This window comes from Balaenoptera physalus (assembly GCF_965194825.1).
Source record: "Balaenoptera physalus genome assembly, chromosome: 13".
Classification (NCBI taxonomy): Eukaryota; Metazoa; Chordata; class Mammalia; order Artiodactyla; family Balaenopteridae; genus Balaenoptera; species Balaenoptera physalus.
In genome coordinates, this window is record NC_138892.1 from 96,167,900 (window position 1) to 96,195,392 (window position 27,493).

At 40.2% G+C, this 27,493-nt stretch overlaps 1 protein-coding gene and 1 long non-coding RNA gene across 6 annotated transcripts in view; both read left to right on the forward strand.

Annotated features, from left to right (window-relative positions):
* RERG (RAS like estrogen regulated growth inhibitor) overlaps positions 1 to 27,493 on the forward strand; it is a 105,933-nt gene that overhangs the window by 5,262 nt on the left and 73,178 nt on the right. The gene's annotated exons all lie outside the window — the stretch shown is intronic.
* LOC309641692 lies at positions 6,142 to 26,488 on the forward strand. Of its 2 annotated transcripts, XR_014252739.1 has the most exons (3): positions 6,142 to 14,373; positions 16,772 to 18,058; positions 26,269 to 26,488. It is a non-coding gene; the product is annotated as an uncharacterized lncRNA (long non-coding RNA). The 2 variants fall into 2 exon arrangements; XR_014252740.1 differs by lacking the exons at positions 6,142 to 14,373; positions 16,772 to 18,058 and adding an exon at positions 18,066 to 19,538.

The following is a 27,493-nucleotide window of genomic DNA, read 5'->3' on the forward strand; positions in this document are numbered from 1 at the left end:
TGTAGCTGGTGGAAGGCTCTGGAGAATGAGGAAACTGTTCCAGTGAGCGGAGGATCAAGGAGATGCCGTGTGTGGGAAGACATGTTCTAACAAGAGCTGGTCTAAATTTTTCGCGACCGAGGGATCTAGACTTAGAGCTCAGCGTTTAACATTCATGCATGCAAAATTTAACACAGGCAATAAGAGAAGGGGAATTTTTAACCTTACATCATTTACCAAAATAAACTCTGCATCATTTGAAAAGTGAAACATAAAAATAAAAATCCAGTGGAGAGAACCACTTAACTCTATGTACCGTATACCCACCCTTTTTCATCTGTATTATCTCAGAGCAAACTGGGTATCTCTTCCTGTCAAGGCTGATCCACCAATTAGACCTCAGTTAGACCTCAGTTTCCTTTGTCTTCCCCCAAGTTGTTTCAATTATTTCTTTAAGGATTCTTCTCATTCTCTACTGACCTTTTCCCCTTGAGCATTTCTTTGTCCACTACTCCATCTTTTTCTTTTCTCCAAGGTTATTGAACTTGGGCTCTGCCCTCACTGTCTTAACTTTTTTGGACTTCCCATTCATTGCTTAAACATGGCAATCTTCCACTGTGATCATGCTGCTGAAACTGCTTTTGTGAGGGTCACCACAAATCAATATCCAACCAATCTAATGAATCTTTCTCCGTTCTGGTCTTCTTAGAACTCTTGTTACCGTTCAACATAACCACTTACGCTTTCCTAAAACTCCTTCCTTCCCAGGCTCCCATGACATCACACTTCTTGGCTTTCCTGCCACCTCTCCATTGACCCAAAGCAGCCATCTTCATGCGCTGCTTCTTATTGGCCTACCTCTCTCAAAGATTGGGGCTCTCAGGTTCTACACACCATCCTCTTGTCCTCTCACTGCAGACCCTCTCCCTAGGGGAGAGCCCTCACGCCCAGAGCTGAAGATGACACCTGCACACAGAGTCCACATTCTGTTGACCTTGGTTTTAATTTATGGAAAGTGCAGAAGTTGAACTTGTTCATTTAGGTCCTTTCCAACTCTAAAATCCGATGACTCTTGATTAATGACTCTTCTTTGGACTGGTTTTCCTGTCCCCCTTATATACATTCTACCATGTGTGTTTATTTTCATTTAGGTGAAAATGACAGTGATAGACCACATGCCTTTAAACAATTGCCTTTTTGTCTGTCATCTATACACAGACAGTGTCTTCCTATTTCAACGTGAGACTGTTTTCCTGAGACCTTGTAACCACACCTCCCGTTTATAAAGTAGATCGGTTTGACTTATGCATGGGAGACAGTTCTGAGAACTTTTCCCATAGTTCAGTGAAAACAACCATAGAGTACTTCATATCTTATCTCTCAACTTTGAAACCAGACTGTGAATTCACGTTTATACTAGTTCTTAATTAATATGGATATCTCTGCCTAATCATTGCATCCCACCTTCGTCTTCCTATTGTACAGATTCAATTTGTCTTATAAGTAACTTTTGTTTGTTTAAGTCTGCAAGAAATTATACCTGCTGGAATGTAACTACGCCTCCTCACTTACTCAAATGCCTCCTCCAAACGGTCGTGACCCACCCGTGGGCTCAAACAATCCACTTCTCACCAAACGTTCCTGAGAAGGGGCGGCAGCTTGTGACCTTGGAGCGGTAGAAACTGAGCGTCTCTGATTTGAACCTGGGTCTGTGTGAATTGCTTCAGAGGCTTCAAGCCTTACCTGGCCCATCTGCTTTCCTGCACACTCAATACCAATTTGGAATTTGGGGTAAATAAGACCATATTGGCCATTTGCTAATGGAGTCAAGAACAGGAGACCTAGAGTCACACTATTAGGTCTGACTCCCAGTTCTACACTTTATTAGCTGTGTGAATTTAGCAACTTTAACAAGGTACTTAAATTTTCAATTTCTGCAATTATATGAAGGATGTCATAGTGCCTATTTCAAAGAGTTGTTGTTAGGACTGACTGAGTTATTACACGCAAGTCTCTTAGAACAGTACCTGGCACATAGTAAGTGTTCAAGTATATTAGCTTATATTATTACAATTTTTCAAGGTATGCTCTTCTTCATTTGTAAGTTGTCTAGTGAAACCATACAATCAAAGATATATCTACATTCAAGTGGATATTTGGGTTTTCAGTAAAAGTCAGAAAGCTTATAAGAAAAAATTTTGTATTGCTGCTCAGCACACCCTGAACACACACACACACAGAGACACACACACTTTCTCTGTGTCTCTCTTTCTCTTAAATCCAGAGTCTGGTTTATGTCAATTACAGCTTGACCACTGCTGATCATAACAACACTTCTCCTGGCTAATATCTTGGAAATCTTGGAAAAACAGCCAGAAGTATTATGGTGTCATCAATAAATTAACACCGTTAAATGTGAAAGTGCTTCTGGTATGTGGTAGATGGTTTCCTAAGCCCAGGTAACAGATAAGCCCTCCATGTTTAAAACAGAATTTAACGTTAACCAGAAGTCTTTGGTTGACAGGTTGACATTAGAAGCGTCAGCACAGGCGAAATTTAATAATGTGTTAATTACAAAACATGTCGGGTATGTGTACATATGTATGTATATTGCAGTATTTACAGGGTCTTTTGTATCGGGAGGATTCTTCTTCCTTCTGTCTAGTTTTGGCAGTTCTTGCAGTTCTGTCTTCAAGTGAGCTTCCTGGCTTGGCGAGCTTGCTGGTTCAGCATGGCGAACACTGTGTGGAATCTTCAAAGTGGAGAGCCAAGTTTTCCCAGCCCTTTGCTTCTTCTCTTGCCCCAGCAGAGTAAACGTTTCCCTTCTCGGGCTAAGGGTAAGGCAGCCAGTAATAACATGGCATGTAGGGCATAGATTTCCTTACTCGTGTGTGTCAGCCTGTAATGTGGCAGGCTCCAAGTAATGAAAGCAAAAAGACCTGCCGTAAAACCTACAATGCACACCATATTTATGTAAATGCTTCCTGGATTCACATTATTCGAATGTGTAGTAAGTGGGAGTCGTCGAGAGAAAAACAACTGAAATTTTCAGTTGCATTTCACAGTTGACGTTCTCATCTTAGGACTGAAATATTGTGTGCCATAGCTAAATATATTTCTTGAAAGGGATAGTCTCAAAGTTAATGGAGTAATGCTATTCTCTGATTCAAAAGCCAATTGATGCACTCGTCCGTGAAGGCTTAAGTTCATAGACTCAGATTGCTGGGCTATGAATTGGGTGCCAAACACAAACAACCATGTGATACAGTTTCCCTTGGCACAAAGAGATTTATTTTTTCTTCCTTTTTCTTGTTCTTGTTTGCTTTTCCCCCTCTCTCTCAATTATTAAAAGTTTTTAAAAGCCTTTTTCATTTTATTTTCAAGTGGGACAGGCAGGGACAATTCTGATTTTAAATGTGACTTTTCCAATGAGCGCCAGATACTGCTTTAACATATATGTTTCTTTATGGCTGAGTTATGTTTATGAGATCTCATATATATTAAATAAAGACAATATCAATAGCATCTTAGGTAGGTCAATTTCCTTATGCTATAGAGCTCAGCTTTGTGTTTTAGAACTTTTTCTTTACCCAAGTAGCTATACCAGTTCGTTCCCTTCATTTATACTTCATGGTGTAGTATGATGCTTCTTAAACATTGTCTTCAAAGTACTTCTAAAAGAAGGAGGAGAAAGATCTAGGGGATTGGGTCATGCAAGCATCTCATTACAATCATGTAATTATTTTGCATGTTTTATTACTTATAGAAATATAGGCAAATTTTAATATTGATCCACAATATGTCTATGTTTGTTTGAATATAAAAACAATTTTATCCCCAAATCAGTGACTAAAATGGACTCTTCAGGAAGATATAGCAAATTGATCTGTGGCTTCAATAATGCCTAGGCTTTGGGTCCAGTTTCAGGACCACGAGCAGAGCAAATAGCCTCAGCTGTGTGCATCACATGAATGTGAGCACTGGCAATGGTCCTGTACCTCACTTTTTACCTACTTAGGTTGCCAAGCAGCTCTTCAAGTTCTCGGTTATTCTTGTTCTAAGATTATACACTATAATATTAATGGTAATTTTTCTTTAAATATGTTTAGGTAAAAAGAGGGATAGGTTGTGTTTCAGGTGGGTGCAGAAGTTCCACAGCTCCTGGAAATGTGTGTGTGTGTGTGTGTGTGTGTGTGTGTGTGTGTGTGAAGAAGCCTTTCCTAAGTGGTTGTTGAAATTTAAAGATTACCGGAAATCAGGTCCATTGGTTCCTGTGTAGACGGTAGTTAGAGAAGTAGTTGTTTTTTAATGGACTGGGCCAAAGGGAGGAAGGTGGCATTGAGACAAGTTTGGATAATGCTGGAAAAATAGCTGTTCTCTTGTCATAAAATACGGTGATGTGGTTACCTGCGGCTTTCAAGCATTTATACCTTCCTTTACCTGCAAAGATAGAAAAGCAAAAAGAGACGAACAGCCGAAATGAGTTTATGTTCATTTGATTCTTCCACCCCAAGAGGAATAAAAGGGTGTTTTCAAACTGCAGGTGTATACCTATGGATATGTACAAAAAGTCAGACTTCTGTGCAAGGCTTAAGTCACGCTGACTTTTCTTGCATGCCCAGGAAGTTAAGCAAAGATGAGGAATCGTGCTTATAAGGACTTAGAAAAAGAAAGGGAAAGGAAAGAAAGAAGAGGAAAGAAAAATTAAAAGAATCAAAATCAGTTGTTTATTGGTGGGTAAACATTTCTGTAGGCTGGCAGTGGCCAATTCTTAAGCTTTTCTCCCAAGAAAAATATAATTAGGAAAGAAACAATACTGGAAAACAAAACAAAATCAAGAACTGTTTTTCAAAGTCAAAAGGACATATCTCTGTCTCTGCTTTTTTCTGCTGGGATATATTATCAAAATTCAATTGTCCTTAATTTTTATCTGATGGCTAATTTATTTATTGAAATATTTTGCTGTAGTTTAATTATCAGTTACCAATTGGTTCCATTTTGATCTTGACATGTTTTCTTGGCAACGGACAAAGACTAAATTTGAGGGAGGGAGTGAAGAAAATTGTAAATCATCCTTGTAATTCCGCTTTTTATTACTGGTATTTCTCCAACTCATGGGTTTGGGGAAATCAGCCAAATTTTCAAGGTGGTACTGGCCTTGAAGCCAAAATTCCAGTGCAAACGCATCCCTATTGCTCCAGCTGCCTTTAAAAATTGATGTGGTTTCAGAAAAACAGCCATAATTTCTTCCATCCCATTAAAAATGAAAGTAGATATATTATGAAGACAAGGCAGCCTGAAATAGGTAATTTCAGCCTGGAATAAGCAAATAGGTAAAGCTCCTATACATACACATGAGGGAGATTCTTACCTAGATCACCCAGCTTATTGGAGCCGCAGCCAAGTCTAGAATCCCAGTTTATGACTGTGCAAGGCTTTTGCAACTTTGCTACTAAGTGTTTTCATTTTGTATCACCCCGTTCCTTTCAAACACCTTTTATTAGGAAATGAAATGATCGTTAGAATTTTGTAATATGAATATTGTAAAAAAAAAAAATCTAAAGAGTTTTATTTTTATAAGAAATTTCCAGTAATCAGTGAATTACCAATGCAAGGCAAAGCCCCTTGGGAGTATGGGGTAAGTTGCCAATCAATGCAACCAAGATTCTCAGCAACCTGTTTATGTAGGAAAGTTCCCCTGTAATGCAGTATTCCATTTGTTATAGCTTTGGATCAAGAGTAAGAAGACTGATGAATCACCTTCTACTAAAGGGTACACTTTCCGTTGCTAAAAGAGAATATGATGCGCCATGTTCTGTCAGTTATGATCTAATGAAAAAAAACAAGCACCCAACCGAACCGAGTGAAAGGATTGGGGTTTAAACTTCACCTTCATCCCATCCATGACTCTTTTTATTCATCTGTCAAATGATACTTTTTTTTTTTTTTTTTTACAGTGATGCAGGTCGGATAGGCTGTGAAGGTACTTTGAAAAGTTACAAGTGTGATATAAATATGGTCCTAATACTATCATGCTTTTATTATTGAAATCCGTGCAGTTCTTCCCCTGCGTTCCTTAACATTCGTGTTTGGAAAAGCAGTACGGTCGGTTTCCTGGCCGTCCATCACTGCAGGCTGGGCGAACACGCTCAGGTCAGTAGTTGGCCATGACTGTTCCTCCACTGAGTGTATAAGGTTACAGACTATCCAGAGGTTGTAGAGTCTATGCTGAAGGAATTTGCACTTTCAAATGTGTGAAATGAATAGACATTAAGTCAGGGTGTTTTTTTAGGCTCAGTACGTAAGGGGGTCAAAAAAGGAGAAGAGTTTAGGAAAATAATTTGGACTTATGCCTTATTGGAGAAGGAAATATGGCATGTTATAGAATTTTCTGATAAGCAAATCTTATCCTTATTAAAAAATTAAAGCTTTAAAACATTTACATATTTTTACAGAAACATTTCTCAAAAAATATATAAATATATGTATCTATATATTTCCCTATAATCTTAAACTATGTTTTTATTCATTCATTCAATTATTCATTCAACAACTATCTGTTGAGTGCCAACTTTGTGTTCTAGAATAGCTTGCACATAGTACAGGATTCATGTACATTCCAAAAAAGCAGAGTAGTAACTATTTCTGCTCATTATTATATTCCCAGAGCAGATGAAGACTGGCTCCTCAATAAAGTGAATAAATTGAGTTAAGGTATGTGGTCTATATGTGCTATATAGTTTCATCAAGAATCATATCTTCTAAATGGTCTCTTTATTGTTGCCAAAGTGGTTTCCTCTCCTGCACTTGAATATCTCTGGTAACAGGAACTCAGCATGAGAAGAAATAGACCGTTCTATCCTTGGGCAACTGTATCAGTTACAGTCTTCCAGAGAAACAGAACCAGTAGGACACACACACACATGCACACACACACACACACACACAAATTACGTCTTTCTATATTTATTTGGGCTGGCAAGACTGAAATCTGTAGAGAAAGACGGCAGGCTGGAAAGTCAGGGAGGAGTGAATGCTGCAAGCTAGAGGAAGAATTTCTTTCGCTCTGGGAAAGCTCAGTTTTTGCACTAAAGGCCTTCCAGTAATCGGATAAGGTCCACCCACATCATTCAGGCTAATCTCTTTTGCTTAAGGTCAACTGATTGTAGATGTTAACCATATCTCCAAAATACCTTCACAGCAACTCCTACAGTAATATTTGATTGAATCACTGGGTCCTAGAGCCCAGACAAATTGGCACATAAAACTATCACAAGTCTTCCTGTCTGTTACTTTACCTTCTTTGCAACCAAAGGCTGTTCGTCAGTTTCTACTCATTGACTTTAACCCCTTCAAGTTCCACAGAGCACTTTAAATCCTTCTTCCTTAGGACAGCCCTTAACATATTTGAAGATAAACCAGCATGCCTCCACCCATGCCTGAGTTTTCTTTTCCACTGTGTGGTTCCTCACAGTGATTTCATTTGCTCTGCAGAGATCACGGTTTCTGGTCACGACACCATCCTTGCTGTTCCACTCCAGCTGTGCACTCCACGAAATGTAGGGCTTGGAAATGAATGCAGACGTTTCAGACGTGGGATGCCCAGACCAGATCAGAGCACAGCTGTGGTTTTGATACTAGATACTTTGCTTCTGCTAAGACATTCTAGGGTCACTGTTGCTTTTAGGGTGACAGTGGGTACAGTGTTGGCTCATGGGGTGTATACTGCAAATGAAGTCTTTTTCTTTAAATATATGCTGTTGCTGAGTCAGATCTTCCCAGACTTGTACCTGAGTATGTGTATGTTTCATCCAGGTGTAGAAGTTAATTTGTATCCTCTAAAATACTGTTTTGTTCAATTTAATTTATTCTTCTGGCTTGTCAGGAGCTTTTTGGATACAACATGTGTATCATCCGTCTCTTCTTTCTGTCATCTAGAAATATGTTGGTTTTGGAACATTTTAGGCCCTGGATACTCTTACTGAATCATAGAATTTTCCACTTTGGTATTATTTTGCTCACTGAAATGATGAGGAATCCCAGTGAGTTTTTTGGATAATTTTCAGCTAGTAAAGAAAAACAAAGGTCTTTGACTCTTGGTGTGGGGACATTAACACCATATCACGTTACTTCCATGTTCATTAAATAAGTTCTGTTTAGATTTGCCATAAAATAGGTTGTCTGGGAGGAAGCCTTACACACATTCTTGTCTTACGATTCAAGGTATCTTGCTATATAAAGTGCATAACAGTGATCAACTTTTATTGGCCCACATATCTAGTCTTTACAGAAAGTCATTTTCCAGAGACTCATTCCAGGTTATGTATGTTTCTGTGCTGAAATAGCTGAGTTTATGTGATGCAAATCAGAGCTGAATTGGGGAAAGAGTTTTCTTCCTTAGATTATACCGGTAGATATCAAACTTTAGCATGCCTCAGAATCACCTGGAGGGCTTGTTAAAATATATGTTTCAGGTCACCAGCCCTGAGGTTCTGATCCAGCAGGCCTGTAGTAGGGCCAGAGAATTTGTATTTTTTAACAGATTCCCAGAGGATGCTAATTCTGCTAGTCTGAGGACCACATTTTGGAAACCACTGTTTAAGTTTGCTAAGTACTCAGTTTCCATTTGAAATAGGTGTTTTCAGCTTTGGAAAAGCATATAGCTTTTAGTGAGCTACATGTAATAAACATTGAGTGCCAGGCACTGTCATGGGTACCAATGATACAAGAGTAAATGAAACAGACAGGGTCTCTGCACTCATGAAGTTAACATTCTAGCAGGAGTAGACTAGGCCAAAAATTACTCTATTGGGGCAGAGCAAATGTGAGCTTTTTCTGTGGTCCCTTAAGACTAGAATTTTTCATTCGCTTCATAGTAAGATAAGTTTTGTTTAAAAAAAAAAAAAGTGTAAGCCTCAACAACTGTGACATGCTGAGCTTTGATTTTAAGATGATACTTTGAGCTATTTGGCAACAGTAGGGGTGGTTTGGGCTAAACTACAGTGTTAAGAGTCTGGGAGTTAAACATGGTTGAAGACCATGGTACCAAATATTCTACTGAGAGAAGCTAAGTAGCCCACATAGGAATTGAACCTAATAAACTTGAGCTTATTAACACCATGCTCCATCAGTCAATTAAAGCCAATGTAGACTAGCTTTAATTAATATAAGATAGTTGTTCTTCCTCCAACATTTGGAAAAAAACTATTTTCAATTGCTTGCTGACAGTGGCATTTATAAAACTTACGCAATGGTTGTGTAGACAGAACTACGATATTGAGAAAAGTTCATAAGTTTCCACTGTTTTGGATAGAAAGATAACATCTTTTTCTCAGTGATGCTTTTCCAGGTTTTTTTAAAAATGTTTTTTAAAGTTCTCTTTTGCTTTATGCCGTTGGACAGTAATTTAAGTGGTGAAGCCAAAAATTAAAAAGTAAGAATAAAAATGGTGAATATTTGTCTGTCTGAAAAGCATTTGACTTCTTTTTGCATTAAGGATCTTGTAAATTACAACTGAACCTAATAACTGAGCCAGCTTCCTAGTCATTTGGCAACATGTGTTGAGTTAGATGTTTTAAAGGAAGACTCAACCACACTTAGTAGTGTGAGTAATGGTTATCTGTTCCAATGCCTGGGACTATTTTTCCATTCATATATTTTATAACTGGAAACTATTTTTCTAGCAGTTTCCAAAAGAGGTGAAATCAAGAGCACAGTAACCATACATTTAAATCCTTGAGTCCCAAAATTTAACCCATGATTTCTTAATGTCTCCCACTTATCAATTTACAAATATTTATGAAATTCCTCCTATGTTCCCAATTCTTCTACCCTCTTAATCCTCCCACCATATGCCTAATAAAATGCCAATATTTGGGGGGAAGTCCAGAGAATTATATGATTATCCTTGTCTCAGGGACCTTAGTGTTTTGTTGGGCCTGGATGACTTGCAACTAGAAATCAGCTGGTGATGGTTTCCAGCACAATGATTGATTTTGACAAATTTGCATCTTGAAATATTTTTAGAAAATTGTCAGAGTTGCAAAAACAAACAGAGATCTCTTGTATACCCTTCACCTAGCTTCCCCCAATGATTAACACCTCACATAACCACAATACATTATCAAAACCAGGAAACTGACATAGACACTGTATCAATTGTATGACATGGTTACAACTAAGCTGTAAATATTAGAATGATTGATTTTTGACTCAATTCAGGCTCAGGGCCCTTTTGAAAAGACAACAGCGATACAGAAGGAGAGACTTCAATTGTTTTAAAATTAGTACTTATTTATTTTACAGTCTGTTTGAAACAGGCTTTTAATAAAGGCTGTGGACTGTAATTTTGTTTGATATGTGTCTTACATATGGAATTTACGTAATTCGTGGAATTTATGAGATTTAAGTTTCCTCCTCCATCAGTTTTTTGGGGTATTATTTTTGTTAAGAAAAGTGCATCATTTGTTCCAAGCAGTGTCCCGCAAACTGGAATTTGCCAACTGGACCCCCAGAGTGTTATGTAGCACAGTTCTCTACCCCCTGTATTTCCTGTAAATACAGGAAACTGGTGGTTCGATCCAGAGGCTTCATTTTATTCAGGGTTTTTTGTTGTTGTTGTTTTTGGTTTTTTGCAAGGGGTTATTGTGTACTTCTGTCACTCAATGTCTGGTAGCAATTGAAACTCATTGTCTAGAGTAGACTTTCTAGAATAGCACTTTCCAACAGAAATTTCTGTGATGATGGAAGTGTTCCATATCAGTCTTTACTTATTAGCGGGAATATTTTTATAAGGAGAAACTTCTTCTTAAAAACTATGTTGCTACTGTGAGGTTCAGTTTATACAGAAAAGACAGAAAAATTGTTTAATTCTTACTCTCTGTTATCAGCTGTCAAAATAATAAGTTGGTTCCTTAGCATTCTCCGAAAGTGATGCACCCTCATCCTCATGTGTTTTTTGTTGTTGTATGTCATCATCATTTGCATTTTAATTTATTGTAGTTATTCTTTTTGAGGCTCAAATTGGTCCATCCTTGGCCAGAGGGGGTTTATTCAAATGAAGCTCATCATGGGTTTTCAAAAGGTGAAATTCAATAAGCTATTTACTATCAGAAATTTATTTTTTGAGATCTGTGCAAGTTAGTGTCTTAAACTGTACACAAGACAGTGTTCTAGCAGTTGAGTTCAGGCCATAAATGCTATAAGAGTCAACAAGAGGGAGAGAAATCAGTGGGAAATACTTGGGGAAGCTTTGAGGGAGGCAGTGGGAGACTGAAATACCATACGTTCAGTGGGATTTTTATGGTTCCCTTTCATTTCTTATCTTTCAAAATTATATGTTTTCTTCATACCAATTCACATATGTCATTAATATTGGAATTAGGAGGGGAAAAAAGACAACCAAGCAATAAATGAAAGGGATAGGAACTAAATGATGCTTAGGGAGGGTGAAGAGCTTTGGGCATCCTGCTGATTCAGTTGCAGGAAAAGCCCCTTTAAAGCTCCCCAGAGCCAGCTTTTCAGTCCTCATTTCCCTTCAGGGGCAGGAACACAGGTTTGGAGCCTGACAGGCCATATATTAACTGTGTGTGTGGTCAGCTTACTTAACTTCAGTGCACCCCAGTTTCGTCTTCAGAAATGCAGAAGATAATAACCATCTTCTATTAGAGCTGTTGTACGCCAAACCCATATGAGATCTGATGGTAACCAGCAATTGCAATAATTAACTAATGCTTATAGCATTGACTATAAGCCAACCGCTGTTATAAGACTTGACACATATGAACTCACATAATCATCACCACTCCTCTATGAATTGGCCCTATTATTATCCCTTCTTTACAGATGAGGAGCTTGAGGAGGGCGTGAATAACTTGCCCAGGGTCTTGCAGGTAGAGACGGGACTCTAGCAGAATTAGGATTCAAACCCAGGCAGTTTGCCTCTGGTGTCTGTGCTTTTATCCACAGTACTCGGAAAATTTCTAACAAAATGCCAATGCAGAGTTGTACATGCTCAGCGAATGCCTTCTTCCCTTCTCCCTCTCTTGTCTTCTCTTCCTTGTTACTTGGGAACATTCATTTTGATTAATCAGTATCCATGAAAAGTACTTTACTTCACTGGAACCATTACTAGGGAAAATGAGGGACCAGAACAGAGGAACCGTTGATTAAACTACCAAGAGATCGTCTAGCTTTATATTACACTTTTCTTCAGCTCAGTTTTTAAAACAATATTTCTATTCCAAATTCTGCCTATGATTTCATGCTGAAACCACTTATTGGCCTTTTGAGGCGCAGCTGTATGCGAAGGAGGTGTTACGGGAGAAAGGCGGAAGTTGTACAGAAAGATGGGAGAGCTTAGCATTGAATATGTGAAAAATGCGAAGCGTGTTAAACATCTTCAGTGGGAAGGGAGGATACATTAATAATTTGACCTGGAAGAGCCCCAAAAGCAAAACTCAGAAGCTATTTAAAAATGTGAAAGTCCTAGAATGTCAACATTAAGGAAAATATATAGTCAAGTCAAAAATTTTAAATGATGGGGTGTGTTAAAAATATTGGATTTCAGAGAGTTGCTTCATTATTTATCACAATAAGAGGATGTTTTTTTTCTCCACTGAAATGCAAGATGTTCTTGTGAACCAAATAGCTGGAAGAATCGGGCTCCTACACAGGGCAAAATGCCAGAAGGCTTCAAACATTTTATGAGGGCAGATTGAATCCCATCAGATAACTGGAAATCTTTTATCTGCTATGAATAATTCATGATTAAGTATTGCTGGAGACTTCTAGGTCAATAAATATTATTGAAGACTACGATGCTTCTTATAAAGGCAAAGGGCCACTGTCGTCATTATTGATGATTGTTTTTGACTCCGTCATTCATTATGCAAAATTACATTATGGTGGTGCTATTTTGGGTGTATAATTGGTGTAAACAGCCTTGATGGCAAAGCAGAAACTCTACATATCGTTTTCTTAGGTCATTTTTTTCAGAGTCAGTCAAAAGGAGATTCTGTTCAGTACAAATTAAGAAATTCCTCAAGCCAACCATCAAGAGAAAACATGAGCTTTTGTAAATGTGTTTTATTTAAGGTATAACGAAAGAAGTTTTTTTTTGTATTATCTTTTATTTATGCAATGTAGCATTGCCATAGTTAGTAAATGAACACTTTTATCTTATTTGGTCACCTCCAGGATATTCATTATAATTTCCCAAATGCCTTTGTCTGTGTGCTCAACCAAGACTATTGTTTAGTCCTGTTTATCTTGTGCCCAGTTCCAATAGCATTCACAATATTGATAGGTTTTATTTCTAACATGTTCTGGTTTGAATGGCTTAAAAATTACTGTAGAGTAATTTTATTACAGTGAAAGGGTTTCATTTTATTGAGGGACACATGCAAACAAAAAGAAAGAACTTACCAAGAAATATCAAGTTCACTTTAATCTTGGAATGCTCTTTCTATAAAGATGTATCGATAAAGTTAGAAACAAAACTGAATTCTTCACGCTCCACGTTTTGAAGATACTGGACTAGCCATTAGATCAAATTAGATAATTGAAAAATCTCCACTGTTATTTGATGAGTGTGTGTATGTGAGTGTGTGTGTGTGTGTGTGTGTGTGTGTTGGCTAAGAGTGCTAGTCCAGAAAATCAGAACCTCAACCAATTATGAATGGCAGTGGTTTCTACATTTGAAACACATGAAAAATTTTGAGATACGAATGGGCTTAATACTTAGTCTCTATTTAGTCTCATGTTTAGCTTTTTCCTCCATATGTGGCAAATCTAGAATATAGGAATATAAGAAAAACATGTAACTAGCTCTACCCTGGGAGTAGAGAGTTGCAATCAGAATGGGAAGATTGTAATGGCATACAGTAGACATAGTGGGACATGCAGGAAAAAAAAAAAGAACACTCATGGTCTTTTCAATAAACGCCTCAGAATACCATCAAGAGTGGAAACCTTTGACAAAATGTGTAAACTATAGAAATAACAACAATTGAATTATTTCAAAACATTCACATTAGAAAAAAGCTACCTTATGTTGCCATCTAGAGCCTCAGCCATGCCTGGTTTATCTGAAGTAGATAATGAGATTTGGGACTTTTGAACTGATGAGATTTTGATGAGATTTTTGGACTTTGAGTAGATACTGTAATGGATTGAGAATACTGAGGGCCTTAGGATGGCAGGAATATATTTGCATGTGGAATTCCCTTGGAGGGCCAGGGAGAGGAATGAGATGGACAGAATAATGACCACAAAGATGTCCATGTCCTAATCTCCAGAACCTGTGAATATGTTACCTTACAGGGCAAAAGGGACTTTACAGATGTGGTTGAAGTTACGAACCTTGACATGGGGAGACTATCCTAGATTCTCCAGGTGAGTCCAGCTTAATCACATGATCCCCTGACATTGAAGAACCTTTCCAGGCTGAGGTCAGAGGCTGAGGTCAAGGGGAAGTGTGACTAAGAAGGTATGGTCACAGAGATGTAATGGTGCTGGCTTTGAGGATAGAAGAAGGGAACCTTTAGCCAAGGATTATGGATAGACTCTGGAAGGTGGAGGAGGAAGGGAAATGGATTCTCCCCAAGAGCCTCCAGAGAGGCACTAATGACCTGTGTCAGACTTCTAGCCTACGGAAGTGTAAGATGGCAAATTTGTGTTTTTTTCAGGGCACTAAACTTGTGATCATTTGGATTCTTATTCATGAAAATGGAGCGTGGCTCCCAGAAGCTTTGATTTCATACACTAAGAGCCTGCTGAGAATCAATATGCATTTCACAGAATGAGGTCTCTGAGTCTGTGCACACATTTGCCCCCTTACCCCGACGTTCAGAATCATCTGTGAAAACTAGGGAATGGAGCCCAAATCAGCCTTGAGGGCGACCAAATGGATGGGGATGATCAATAGCCTGAAGAATCGTAACTGGTCAATTTCCAAGTTTAGAGACTTGCATTGAGCGATCACTTGAGTGGGCGTGGCCCAAGGGGATTTGAGTCCTGCACCCCTCTTGGTAAAGAAGGGGGGTGCCTTTGGGAACTACACACAAAGGAGGCTGCTAACGGGTCAGACCATATGGACTGATCGATAGAAGCATCCTTACTAAGAGAGAGGACAGGAAGATAGAGAGCAAAGAAAGTAGATCCAGGGGTTGTAAAGGAAAGAGAACTGAGGCCCCAGGGGTGGAGCTGCCAGACCAAGAGACATCCCTGTGGACAAAGCGCTTTGTGACCTTTAGGCATCTCTGCTTTCTATGGGCCCTGGGTGACCCGGTCATATGGAGGACAGAGACCTAAAGCAAGCAAAGCTGGTGACACAGGATAAAAGACTCAGGCTCCTTGATACAGGGAGCTCCGTTTTGGTGCCCCTGGATAACACAGGATGCTGCGTCTTCTTTCTCTCTGCACCGCCTATGCCCGTGAACACACACACTGAAGACAGATGGGCTAGAGACCTCTGCTCTGCCTCGGTCCGTGCAGTCAGGCATTTATACAGTGCAGGGCTGACATTCCAAGATGACTTCAATCAGCTTCTGATATTTTATTGTCTGGGTTTGCGGGTCCATAAACAACAAATAAGAAGAATAGTTTACTTTTGACAATGCCAGGCACTTTGCAAAGTATTTTATTTCTCTTATCTCATTTAATAGCCCACCACAACACAAAGAATGTAGGTCTTGTTATCATTTCTCTCTTCCAGATGAGGCTCAGAGAGGTTTAACAACTTGCCCCAAGCATCCGTGGAATAAATAGCAGAGCCAGATCTTTTTTTTTTTTTAATGTTTAACATACTATTTCCCCCTGTGTTATTTCATGGACATGGGTATATTATTATTATTATTATTATTTTAAAATTTATTTATTTATTATTTTTTTGGCTGTGTTGGGTCTTCGTTTCTGTGCGAGGGCTTTCTTTAGTTGCGGCGAGCTGGGGCCACTCTTCATCGCGGTGCGCGGGCCTCTCACTATCATGGCCTCTCTTGTTGCGGAGCACAGGCTCCAGACGCGCAGGCTCAGCAATTGTGGCTCACGGCCCTAGTCGCTCCGCGGCATGTGGGATCTTCCCAGACCAGGGCTCGAACCCGTGTCCCCTGCATTGGCAGGCAGACTCTCAACCACTGCGCCACCAGGGAAGCCCTAGCTCTTGGACCTGGGTCTGCTGAATCCAAACGCCAGCTCTTTTCAGTTTCAGGCCCTGCTCCTACTATTCCCAGCAAGAAGAGCAAACCAGCCACATCAGTCACAGAAAACGCATCTCTCCCAGTTGTTTCACATTTAACGCTTTATGATCTAAGAGATTCTCACTGGTCTCCAAAAGAGGCTACCTTTTGTGACACCTACTAACAACTGTGATGATTTTACAGCCCAGTAGCCAGACTTCTGAGATTCAAATCCTGGCTGCGCTAGGATGTAAGTTACAGAGTGCAGGCATCTGTGTGTGTTTTGATCAGTGCAATAGCCCCAGCCCCCAGACTAGCGTTTGACACATGGTAGGTGCTAAATAGATATTTGGAGAATAAAAGACTGCTTCAGTTGTCACCGTTAAGTATTAAGTGGAAGAATCCATGAACATACTTAGAACAGCACCTGACAACGAATAAGTGCTCAGCCAATGTGAGCGATTGTTATTGTACATGAGATTGACACCCTTGGTCTGTGGTCCAATAGGCCTGTGATCCCTCAAGATGCCAGTAATGAGGAGGTTTGGTTATTTTATGATTAGAACCTTTCTCCCTCATTCCTGACCTTTCTTATTTCTCCTCTCATTCTCAACTAGGACTGTTCTGTTTCAGCTGCAACAATTGAAGATTACAGAGTATTTCTAAAATATAAACTGTGCTATGAATGCTGAAGAATAACCTCTCCTCTGCAGTATAGTTATGTACAAAATACCTTTCTCTGAATGAATTACTGACAGTACTTGGAAGGTCGCCATTTCTAACGGTCTTTGGAAACCATTTCTCAGCCCAGAGATGTGGCATGGGTTTTGTTTTTAGTGTAAACCAAATGCTCACAAATCCTCAAAAGCTTTCCATTCAATGTGTTTACTTGAGTTGATTCTTAGTATATTTTTGGTGCAAGGTCCACAGTCTTGGTAGCAGAGGAGACGTGATTGACCTTTCCACCAGGGTTTTAAACTTGAGCAGTGTTGCTAATATGAAGCCCAAGTGTGGGGTTGCATCTGTTTGAGAAATACTTGCTCAGGGGAAAAGAATGATTAAGACAAGGTGTCATTTTCTAGCATGTTTGTGCCAACCTTGTAACAAGCTGATAATGTTAATTATCTCCATCCAAGGAGCCAGGGTCAACTCTTCAGTCAGAAAAGCTCTGCCTGGGCAGAACGAAATGTTCTTTTTTTTCCCCCATAAATAAATGAAAGCTCTGCCTCTACACCATTTCACTGGGATGGGCGGTGTGTTCCTTCTCCTCCCGAGCTTCTTTCTCATCTGCCTTAAGATGAATCCTGTTCACCAAATCGTTAACTAGAGAGGTCTCACTTAGGTGAACTTGTGGAGGAACAGCCCCCCTTGCTCGGATTTTAAATGTCCTGAAAGGAGGCGGGAAGTGATGGGATTGTACTCCTCAGGTAGTCAGGGCTTACACACTCAGCTTTGGATGGGGCACGTTTGCAGCCCACTGAGCTTCATGGGTGGACGGCTGCATTCCTTCCATGTGCTTGTCCGTTTAGCTTGTAATGTGGCTCACAATACACAAAACCCAAAACCATCCGACTGAGTGGCTCTTCGCCTTACGTTGTCCAATTTAAGCCATGATCTGGGGACAGGAGCATAGGATGGAACTGAAGCTGTGAACCTTCTGGGGAGGAGGATGGCGTATGAACAGTTTAGTTATCATCAGTGTTGCAACTTCTGGGTAGCTGCGTGCCTCAGTTTGGTGCCACATTGCAGCCGACGCTGTTTCCTCCCACCTTCCTGAACTGATTTTCTTTTGACCTCAGTTCAATTTGAGACAAAAAAATGCTGATGGATTTGGGTAATTAACTAAACCAACAGGAGAAAAATGAATAAATAACCCACAGCCAACCTTGCTGTGCATTAACAAGGTAAGTGGAGATTTTCCCCTGGGTGGCTACAGAACCAGGATACACAGTCATTCATAGGGCAGGGTGAAAGCCGCCTACTTAGCAGAAAAAAAAATGAGTGGGCAAAAACTATTCAGAGATTAACAATGACCTCTGTTGATCCAACTCTTTTGTTTCCTAATTAGGCACCCTTGGCATTCAGGGCATCGCCCCTTATGTTTGAGGTGGGAAGGGGAGGTGAGGTGGTCCTGTAGTGTTGGCACTTCATTCCTTTTCTGACACCTTAGTCTCATCCTCAGCCATACTGGACTTTATCCAAAGCAACACACCTGAAGGCAGTGTGAGAATCTCCTCAATTCTGCCACCATCTCCAGGTGGCTAATTAGAATTTTTCCATTTCATCCCTTATTTGTTCATTAGCCAAGACGATAATGATGTGCAGAAGGGCTAGACCCAAGTCACTTTGCAAGCATTAATTTGAGAAGCTCTCTAGCTTTCTGGGTCATGCATTAAACTTTTCCACAAAGTTTATTCTGGAAGATAATATAGGTAGATGTTTCAAAAACCAGACCAAACCAAAAACTCTCTCCATTTCTGATGGATGTAAAGGGGTGACTCCTTGACATAAGTTACCACATGCCATCTGGCAACTGGAAATTGGTCTTGCAGAGGTAGTGGATTTCGAGTTGGTGGCGAAATCATAACATCACCGGTACGATTTTCTCTGTGGATTTCATCAAGTTCTCAGTGGTCAGACCAGCAACCCAGGATCCTGCAGCAACCGGAGGGTGAAAAACGGACATAGCAAGAGATCCTGCTGCTGTCAACAGAATTGCTTTAACAAATAAAGCAAAGTAGAACTTCCTTCTTGGCAACTGCCTAGTGGACATCAAGTGAAGCATTCCTGGAAAAGATGGGCTCCAGGCTTTTAAACGACACCAAGACTGTATATACGGTGCATGAATCCGAGCTAATGAAATACTAGTAAAAGAGTAAAGCATTCCTCATACAGATTTCACGTGAGCACCATTTTTTTTTCAGGAGATCAGAAAACTTTTTTTTCTCTCTAATTCAAAACACTCAGTCTAATAAAATCTATTTTCAAAAGTATAGGTTCTGAGGGGAGAATGTATAGATTTGGGGAACTGAGGAGCAGCAGACCGTATGTGAGAGGGGGTAGGAAAAGGGTGTTTCAAGAGATCTGTTTCTAGTGACTTCGAAAGGATCATTTACAATCCTGCTGAAATGTCTTCTGCCTTTCCTTCCTTCACAGCAGGCCTGGAATGTGCCATTGAAGGAAGTCAGGGTTTGTTGTTTAGAGCCCAGCCTGGATCCTGTAAGTGTGTGTCAGGCAAGCTGTGGAAGTCCAGCTGCACGCTGTCTCTTTTTCACCCTTCAGCGTATAATTTAGCATAATCCTCTGAAGCTTTTCAAAACAGGGAAATAATCTTAAATCCTTGCACCGAGTTTGTGAGTCATTGTTTTGATTGTTCTTGTAAAGGTACGTACCTTTCTTCCTGTTGGCAAAGCAAAACTCTCAGATTCAAATTATCTTGGAGGAGGGGTGGGAAAGTTGAGAATAAAAAGAAGCAAGCTTCTTTTCCCCGATTCATGCCTTTTTATAGAATAATAACCTGAGTCGTTTGCCTACCTCTGAAATTCAGAAACAGGAGAATGAATGCAGGAGAAATAATAGCCAAGTGTTTGTAGGCAGATTTCTCTCACTTGCAATGGTATTTATAGTTTACCGTACTTACAGTACTTTTCTCTCCAAACCAGACCCAGAGTCAAAATGCCAGATGATCAGAAACATCTCCCAGCTCTAGGTTCATCGCTCTTTCTGCTACACTGTATTGCTGTGTCTCCATTATTATGTCCTGGACCCACAGAGTTTCTAAAACTGTCATTTTAAGTGTGTCTTTCTTTGAGGGAAATAAAAGAGGGGACTTCAGCGTGGGGAGCATGAGAATGAGTGCACAGATAAGACTATCACAGTGGCAGAGAGGCAGGTATAATTCTCCACTAAAAGGAACCAGAATTCCTTGGAGAAGGGGTTCCAGGGCTGGGGCAGGCAAGTGAAAGATGAACGTGGAACATCTTGTGGCACCAGAGAGTAAGAAAGTGCTGGAAAACGAGAGAGGAGGGAAACATATCCACCAACCTGAAAGGGCTCCCAATGGCCAGAGTTGGAATAATTTGAGCAAAGTAAATAACATAAATCCAATAATAGTATTGATTATAATCCAATGGATAACATGGCTCTCCTTGAGTCCACCCTGATGTAAACAAACAACCAGCTAAATAAAGAGGAAGAAATAACAAGTCTTCTTTACAAAATAATTCCAGTTAATAAATATAGAATGAATGAGAGGAATAGAACATTATAACATCACAGGAATAATTTATGCAGGCAACCATGGATGGATTTCGTGGGTGAAAGTTTTAAGCAGAAATGGGACACTCGCATAGTTTCAAAAGATCTCCCCTAAAATAAACATTTACTAATTGCAAAGGAAAAAATAGTAATGTTACAATGAAGAAACCTGGCAGGCACCACATTAACCAAGTACTAAAGGGGATATTAAATAAGCAAACAACTAAATAAAATAATAATCACTAGGTACAAGGCATATCTACATGGTGTGATTCACTGAGAAGGGTACATCATATCTGTGGCATTCTTTCCAATAATGTATAACCTCAATCTAACCGGGGATTAACACCAGACAAACCCAAATTGAAGGGCATTTTGCAAAGAGCTGGCCAGTACTCTTTAAAAGTGTCAAGGCTGTGAAAAGGAAAGTCTGAAGAACTGTCACAAAGTGTAGGGAGACTAAAGAGACATGATAACCGAATGCAATGTGACATTCTGGATTGTATCCTGGAAGAGAAAAAAAAAGGACATTATTGCAAAAACTGGTGAAATCCAAGTAAAATCTGTAGTTTGGTTAATAGTATGGTATCAATGCTAATTTCTTAGTTTTGATAATTGCACCATGGTTACATGAGATATTATCATTACATGAATGTGGGTGAAGGGTGTACAGAACTCTCTATTTTTAGAACTCTCCTGTAAGTCCAAATTTATCTCAAAATGAAAAGTTATTGCATCGGTGATATTTAGTTATCTCTCTATGTTTTTCAACACTGGAAAATAAATGAGTGTAAGGCATCTGGGACAGTGGCAAGAGAGCTGCTTATAAGAAAACTTGGCATTTGTTCATTCAACAGTTATTCAGAAGCCGCTAGGTTGAAACACTGTGTTAGTCTCAGGGATTTAGCAGCTAACAGGCGAGACAGTTCCTGACAAATCAATAAGTGCCAGCATAAAAAGTACATGGTTCTATGTGAAAACACAGAAGCAACACTTAACTTAGGCTTGGGGGATCAGAGATCACAGAGCTGAAGATGAGTACAAACAAGCCAAGCTGGTTGGGTGAAGATGGAGTGTAGGGTTGGGGGAAAGTAACAGGCAGTAGAAACAGTGTATCAACAGTAGAAGCAAGAGAAAACGTGGAACTTTGGAAAAACAAAGAAATAGTGAACTTGGCTGGCTCATGAAGCTCAAGGGGAGCTAGAAAGGTAAGAATCCACCTGCCAATGCAGGGGACACGGGTTCGAGTCCTGGTCCGGGAAGATCCCACATGCCGCAGAGCAACTAAGCCCATGCGCCACAACTACTGAGCCTGCGCTCTAGATCCTGCGAGCCACAACTACTGAGCCTGCGTGCCACAACTACTGAAGCCCGTGCACCTAGAGCCCGTGCTCCGCAACAAGAGAAGCCACTGCAGTGAGAAGCCTGCGCACCACAACGAAAAGGAGCTCCCGCTCGCCGCAACTAGAGGAAGCCCGCGCACAGCAACGAAGACCCAACACAACCAAAAATAAATAAATAAAATAAATTTATTAAAAAAAAAAAAAAAGGTAAGCAGAAACCAGATGATGTTAAGAAGCTTGTAACTTAACCAAAATGTGAGGGGCAATGAGTAAAGAGCTCTAATCAGGGAGTGATGTTATCAAATTTATATTTTAGAAAAAGTACTCTGGCTTCCTTGTGAGGACCAGATTATACAGGGAGGTGGGGCAGAGGTGGAGGGGTAGGGACACCAACTAGGAGGCTACCACAACAGTCCCGGCAAGGGATGGTGACAGCCTTGACACCACAGTGAGGGCTTTAAAGAGAAAGTGGACAGATTTAAGAGATTTCAGGAAGGCATAGTCAACAGAGGTCAATGCTTGATTGTATGAGGGTGGTGAGGGAGAGGGAAGATTTACTGTGGAGAATGTTCAATTCCACATCTAGACTCCATACGTCATTTCTTAGGCTACACATAGATTGATGCTGTCATGTATGGCAGTGGCCTGTGACTCAAATACGTTTATCTGGAGATCTATGGTGAAGCTTGTGTGAGTGTGACAGACACACCTTAAGATGATCCCTAATGAGTCACGTCCCTTCCCCTCGAATTCAGGTAGAACCTGTAACTTGCTTCCAAACAATAGAAAATGGCAAAGGTGATGGGGTGTCACTTCTGTGATTAAGTTACATTACATAAGACTCTGTCTTAGCAGACTGGAGTGAGAGAGACCCCCTCCCCTTGCTGGCTTTGGATAAGTAAGATGCCTTGTTGTGAGACAGCTGTGTGGCAAGGAACTATGGGTAACTTCTAGGTGCCCAGAGTCTCCCCCCACACACCCTCCTCCCCCAACAGTCAGCAAAAAAAATGAATCTTAGTCCCCAACCATGAGGAACTGAATTGTACCAACAACCTGAGGAGGCTTGAAAATGGATCTTTCCCAAGTCAAGCCTCTGATGAGACCGCAGTCCCCAGCTGACCCCTTGATGGCAGCCCGGTGTGCCCCTGAGCAGTGTGGTGAGACAAGAAGCTATGAGATACTAAAGGGTGTTTTGAGCCACTACGTTTGTGGCAATTTGTTATGCAGCCACAGATAATGAATACACTTGCTCCAGATGCCTTTATTCCCTCTTTTGTATTTCCTATCTTTAGCTCTGTCCATTATCAGGGTCTTCAACCAGGGATCTTGGTCTTGTTTTTACCTATCCTTATATTTTTCAGCTATTTAACCTGGATGTTCCAAATATCAAAAACTCTCTTTGGCTCTAGTACCAGAACCTGGGCTAACTTAAAAATTAAGGAACATCTTACCACCTTTGGACAACCCTGGGCTATGATGTGTACATAACCCATGACCAGTGACATTTGCTTTCAGGTTTTGGAGCAGCCCAAAAGTCTTCCCACTGTTTAATCTCTGAGGACCCATTGTAGACCCAAGTTGCCTTTTCGTGCTCTCCTATGTCCCTCACCATAGGCCCTGTGGATGTAAGGTCTTTCAGGCTTTACTTAAGGTGTCAACAGCTGCTTTAGTTCTTGCAGTTCTTTGAACCCCCTAATCTAATCCCTAAGCCAGACTCTATATAATGCACCCCCAACTCCTCCCTGTCTTAGTATTACTAAGAATAGTAACGTTTAAAATTAATATTAAGAAGTGGATAGATGATTATGAAAAGAGCATATGTGAAGATGTACGGAGTCTAAGAAATCATACGGATTTCTCAATGTCAGAATCTCTGGTCTGTATCCTTGATGAAATAGGTGATAACTAGGAAACTGTGGCTTTCTGCCTTATTCATACATTTTTGAGGGTGGGATTTACCGAACTCTTCACTTCATAACCCTCACTTATAGTGAAGGTTGTGTAAATTCCTCTCCCAGAAGCCCTTTCTTCCTAACAGTCTAGCTGTAGAATCATTTACTCAATCAATATTTATATACTAGTCACTGTCTGAGGCTCTGGGAATATGGCAATAAACAAAATAGTTAAGAACAATGGAATTTGCATTATAAAGGGTCAGAGATATAATTAGAAAATGAATATTTGCAATTTACATTATGTCAGAGTATGATAGCTGTGATGGGAAAAAATAAAGATGGAAATAGAAACAGAGTGTTGAGGATTGCAATTCTAAATAGACTGATCAGAGAAGATGTCAGGAAGAAGACTGCATTTAAGCAAAGACCTGAAGAAAGTGAGGAAGTGAGTCATATGGTCATCTGAATAAAGAACATTCCTGGCAAAGGGAACAGCGAGTGCAAAGATCTTATGTCTGAAAGGACACCAAAAAGTAAGGCCAGTTTAGTTGGAGAGACAGGAGTAGAGGAAGAGAAAGAGGTCAAGGAGATTCTTGAGGATGGTGAAACCACATAGGGTCTTAGGTCACTGTAAAGACTTTAACTCTTACCGGAATGACATGAAAAACCATTAGCATTTTTTAAGCAGAGGAATGACATGATATGGCTTATGTTTTAATAACACTACTCTAATTTCTACACTAAGAATACAATACGGTGTGCACTGGGGGAGAGAGATTGAAAACAAAGGTAGGAACAGAGACCCCAGTTAGGAGACTATTTCAGTAATCCAGGTAGCACAGTGCAAATACAGAACATCTCCATCAACAAGGAAAGTTCTGTTTGACTTATCGGGAAGAGGGACAGTGTGGGATACCCTGGCTTCTTCTGGTGACTGATGTCAAGAGATCCCTTGATCTCTTTACTCTGAAAGGACGTGTGGGGTTGGGGTGTTCTCTTAACTCCTGCCGGTGGAGAACGGAGAGCTATGGAAGGGATAATAGATTCCTCCTTCTCTCAAGTAGAACATTTATTTCTCTCTAAGAACTGTAATTGGGGCTGGAAAAGCCCTTTGAAGGAAAAGCAAATAACATCTTACTATTGATCACCCGTTACATGCTAAATACAATTTTAATATGACATTGGTATAAACACACATTATGTGTACCCATTGTGTGCTAAATACAGTTTAAATGGTATCTCATTTTTATCTCCACACGAAGTATGTAAAGGATACCTTCATTTCTTGGTAAAGCCACAGTTCAGAAAAAAATTAATGACATGTTCAGAGTAGGAGCTATAGTGCTGGAGCAAGACTTGATCCCAAAGACCGTTCCCTTTTCATTGATGTACTTGTACTGCCTCCTTTCTGAGCATCTCTTCATGCATGATGATCAAAGAAGAATGTTAATAGATTCAAAACCTTTGTCTATGTGTTTGTGTAACTTCCTCAATATATCTGTAGAGACACTGTGACCTTCTCCAAGTAGCAGTGGTTACCCAACCTTGGATATTTGAGCAGAATGTGCTTTCTTATCCTTTGTCAAAAGCCTATTCTGTTAGAGCGTGAAAGATAGACATCTCTTCAGAGAAGGCATTAACTCTGGCCATGTGAGAAAAAGAAAACACTGGCGGAAGTATGTGAACATTGGATTGGGTGAAGGAGGGGGCAGAAGTTATGGTCTTGACTTCGCCGCTAATTAGCCTTGTGACCTTGGGCAAGTAAGTTATCCATCTCTTTGGATATCTACTTCTCATCCTTATAATAAGACTACTGCTTGTCCAAGAACCCATTCTAGCTCTGTAACTCTAGAACCCAGCTTGGTGTTCTTTATCCTTATTTACTCTGGTGGGAAGAAATTTTCTAGGTTCCTGTATCTTTGGTATTTATTTCCTGATAATGCAGAGGAAAACAATATGCAGTCTTATAAAATTATGATAAAATCTTACTTCAATGTAGTTCCCCTAGTACAATGCAAAACAAGATCTCAGAGTATTTCATTTTGCTACTAAAAATAGCCAAAAGACCAAGAAAAAGCAGTATATGTGTATGACCTTAATTCCCATTTGTACCTAACATCATCAAACTTAAGAGCTAACAGTGTTATGACTGGTCGTTGAAGTATGAGCAAATTAGTAATAGTGCTAAAACCCCAGACCTAAAGAACTTTCAGGCTGCCAGTCAAATCATACTTAAATTTTGCATTAATATATTCATATTTAGCATTTGGTTGCGCTAAATAGTACATTTACTCTCAGGTTCATTGTAAGCTTTGCTCTCCAAAAAGAGTAGTGTCTTTTACTTAGGATTCTTCATGGTGCCTTAATCCTACTTGTTGACTGGAATGCTGGTTCTACCACCTCTTGAAATCCCAATTTTCATAAAGTCTATTGTTACTTCTTTCCCACCTTCTCAAAAATTATCCTGGTCATAACTCCCAATTTAGCCTGGGGTAGTGGAAAAGTTTTACCTATAGTTAAGAGACTGGAAGAGTGAGAGAGGAGATAGGCAGTCTAATGATCTCTGTAGGAATCTTAATTGAAACCAAATTGTCCCCTGTGTTAATTTTTTTTTAATAGGAAGAAAAAGATGAAAGCAAAAGCAAGCGCCCAAGTCCTCCTCCATTTTCTGCTTCCTAGCGAAGTTAGCAAGAGACATTTCCTGGGTATTATTCATTGACTGGGATCATCTTGGCTGTCCCCAGGGCCATCGACTCTTCCCAGCTGCTCCATTAATCTCCGGGAAATCCCCAGCCCTGCAACTGTCACTATATAATTAAATGCTTTGTTATTTTCTGCACGGTCCTGTACTTCGGCAGCTCATTTTCATTAATAGCAGGGCCTGTTCTTTGTCACTTATCCCATGTGGCTGTGACGAAGTCGCCTCTAATCTTTCCTCTTTTTTGTTTCTTCCTCTTCTCCTTCTGAATCAAGCAGTTTCCCCCTGTTCTTTCTCGCCCTGTTCCTCCTCCCCCTCTCCCTCCGCCTCCTCCTTCTCCTCCCACCCTTCGTCCTTCTCCATCCCCTCCCCTCCCCCTTCTCCATCTCTTCCCCCCTCCCTCCCTCTCCTCCTCTCCTCCTTCTCCACCCTCTTCTCTTCTCCCTCATCTCTTCGACTCCAAGACAGATTCTCTAAATAATATATCAGATTGATATCGCGATATTTAATTTTCCTTCTAAACTTTTCCTCCTCAGACGAAGATTTAAAACTTTAGAATTTAATGTGCATTGCTTTCTTATGTTTCCCGCACAGGGGTTAATCTTTGGCTTGAGTGCACGGCTCAACAGACATCCAGACACTATGGATGGCTGTCAAAGCTGAACAGGAAAAAAATCAACAATTTCACTTCTCGATGTTGTCATCATGCTAGTAATTTCTTAATTGTGGTAACAGGGACCACACTTTGATAATAATACAGGAAGATCTTTTAAAATCATTATTTTCCCCAGAGGGTCCAACCTCAGAATTTTCCCCTAAGATACCTTATTATTGCTCAAAAGTGATGCCATCGCTTTCATACACACTTAAGAGGTTTCTTGACACTAAATGAAGTGTCTTCCCCCAGTGGAAGGTAGTGGCATCTGAGGAGATCTAGGGGAATGAGGGGTTCCCAGGGTGGATGGTCACTGAATTGAATTGCAAGCTGCTTAAGGAACTTCCCTACCCATTTTCATGTCCTCTGGCAATTGATTCTCTGCCTTTGGGTACACATTAGAATTAGGTAGGGGAGCTTTACAAGTCTTGATGTCTAGGTCACAGCCAAGACCCATGTGAGAGGGGATTGTTAAGGGGAGAGATTATTAG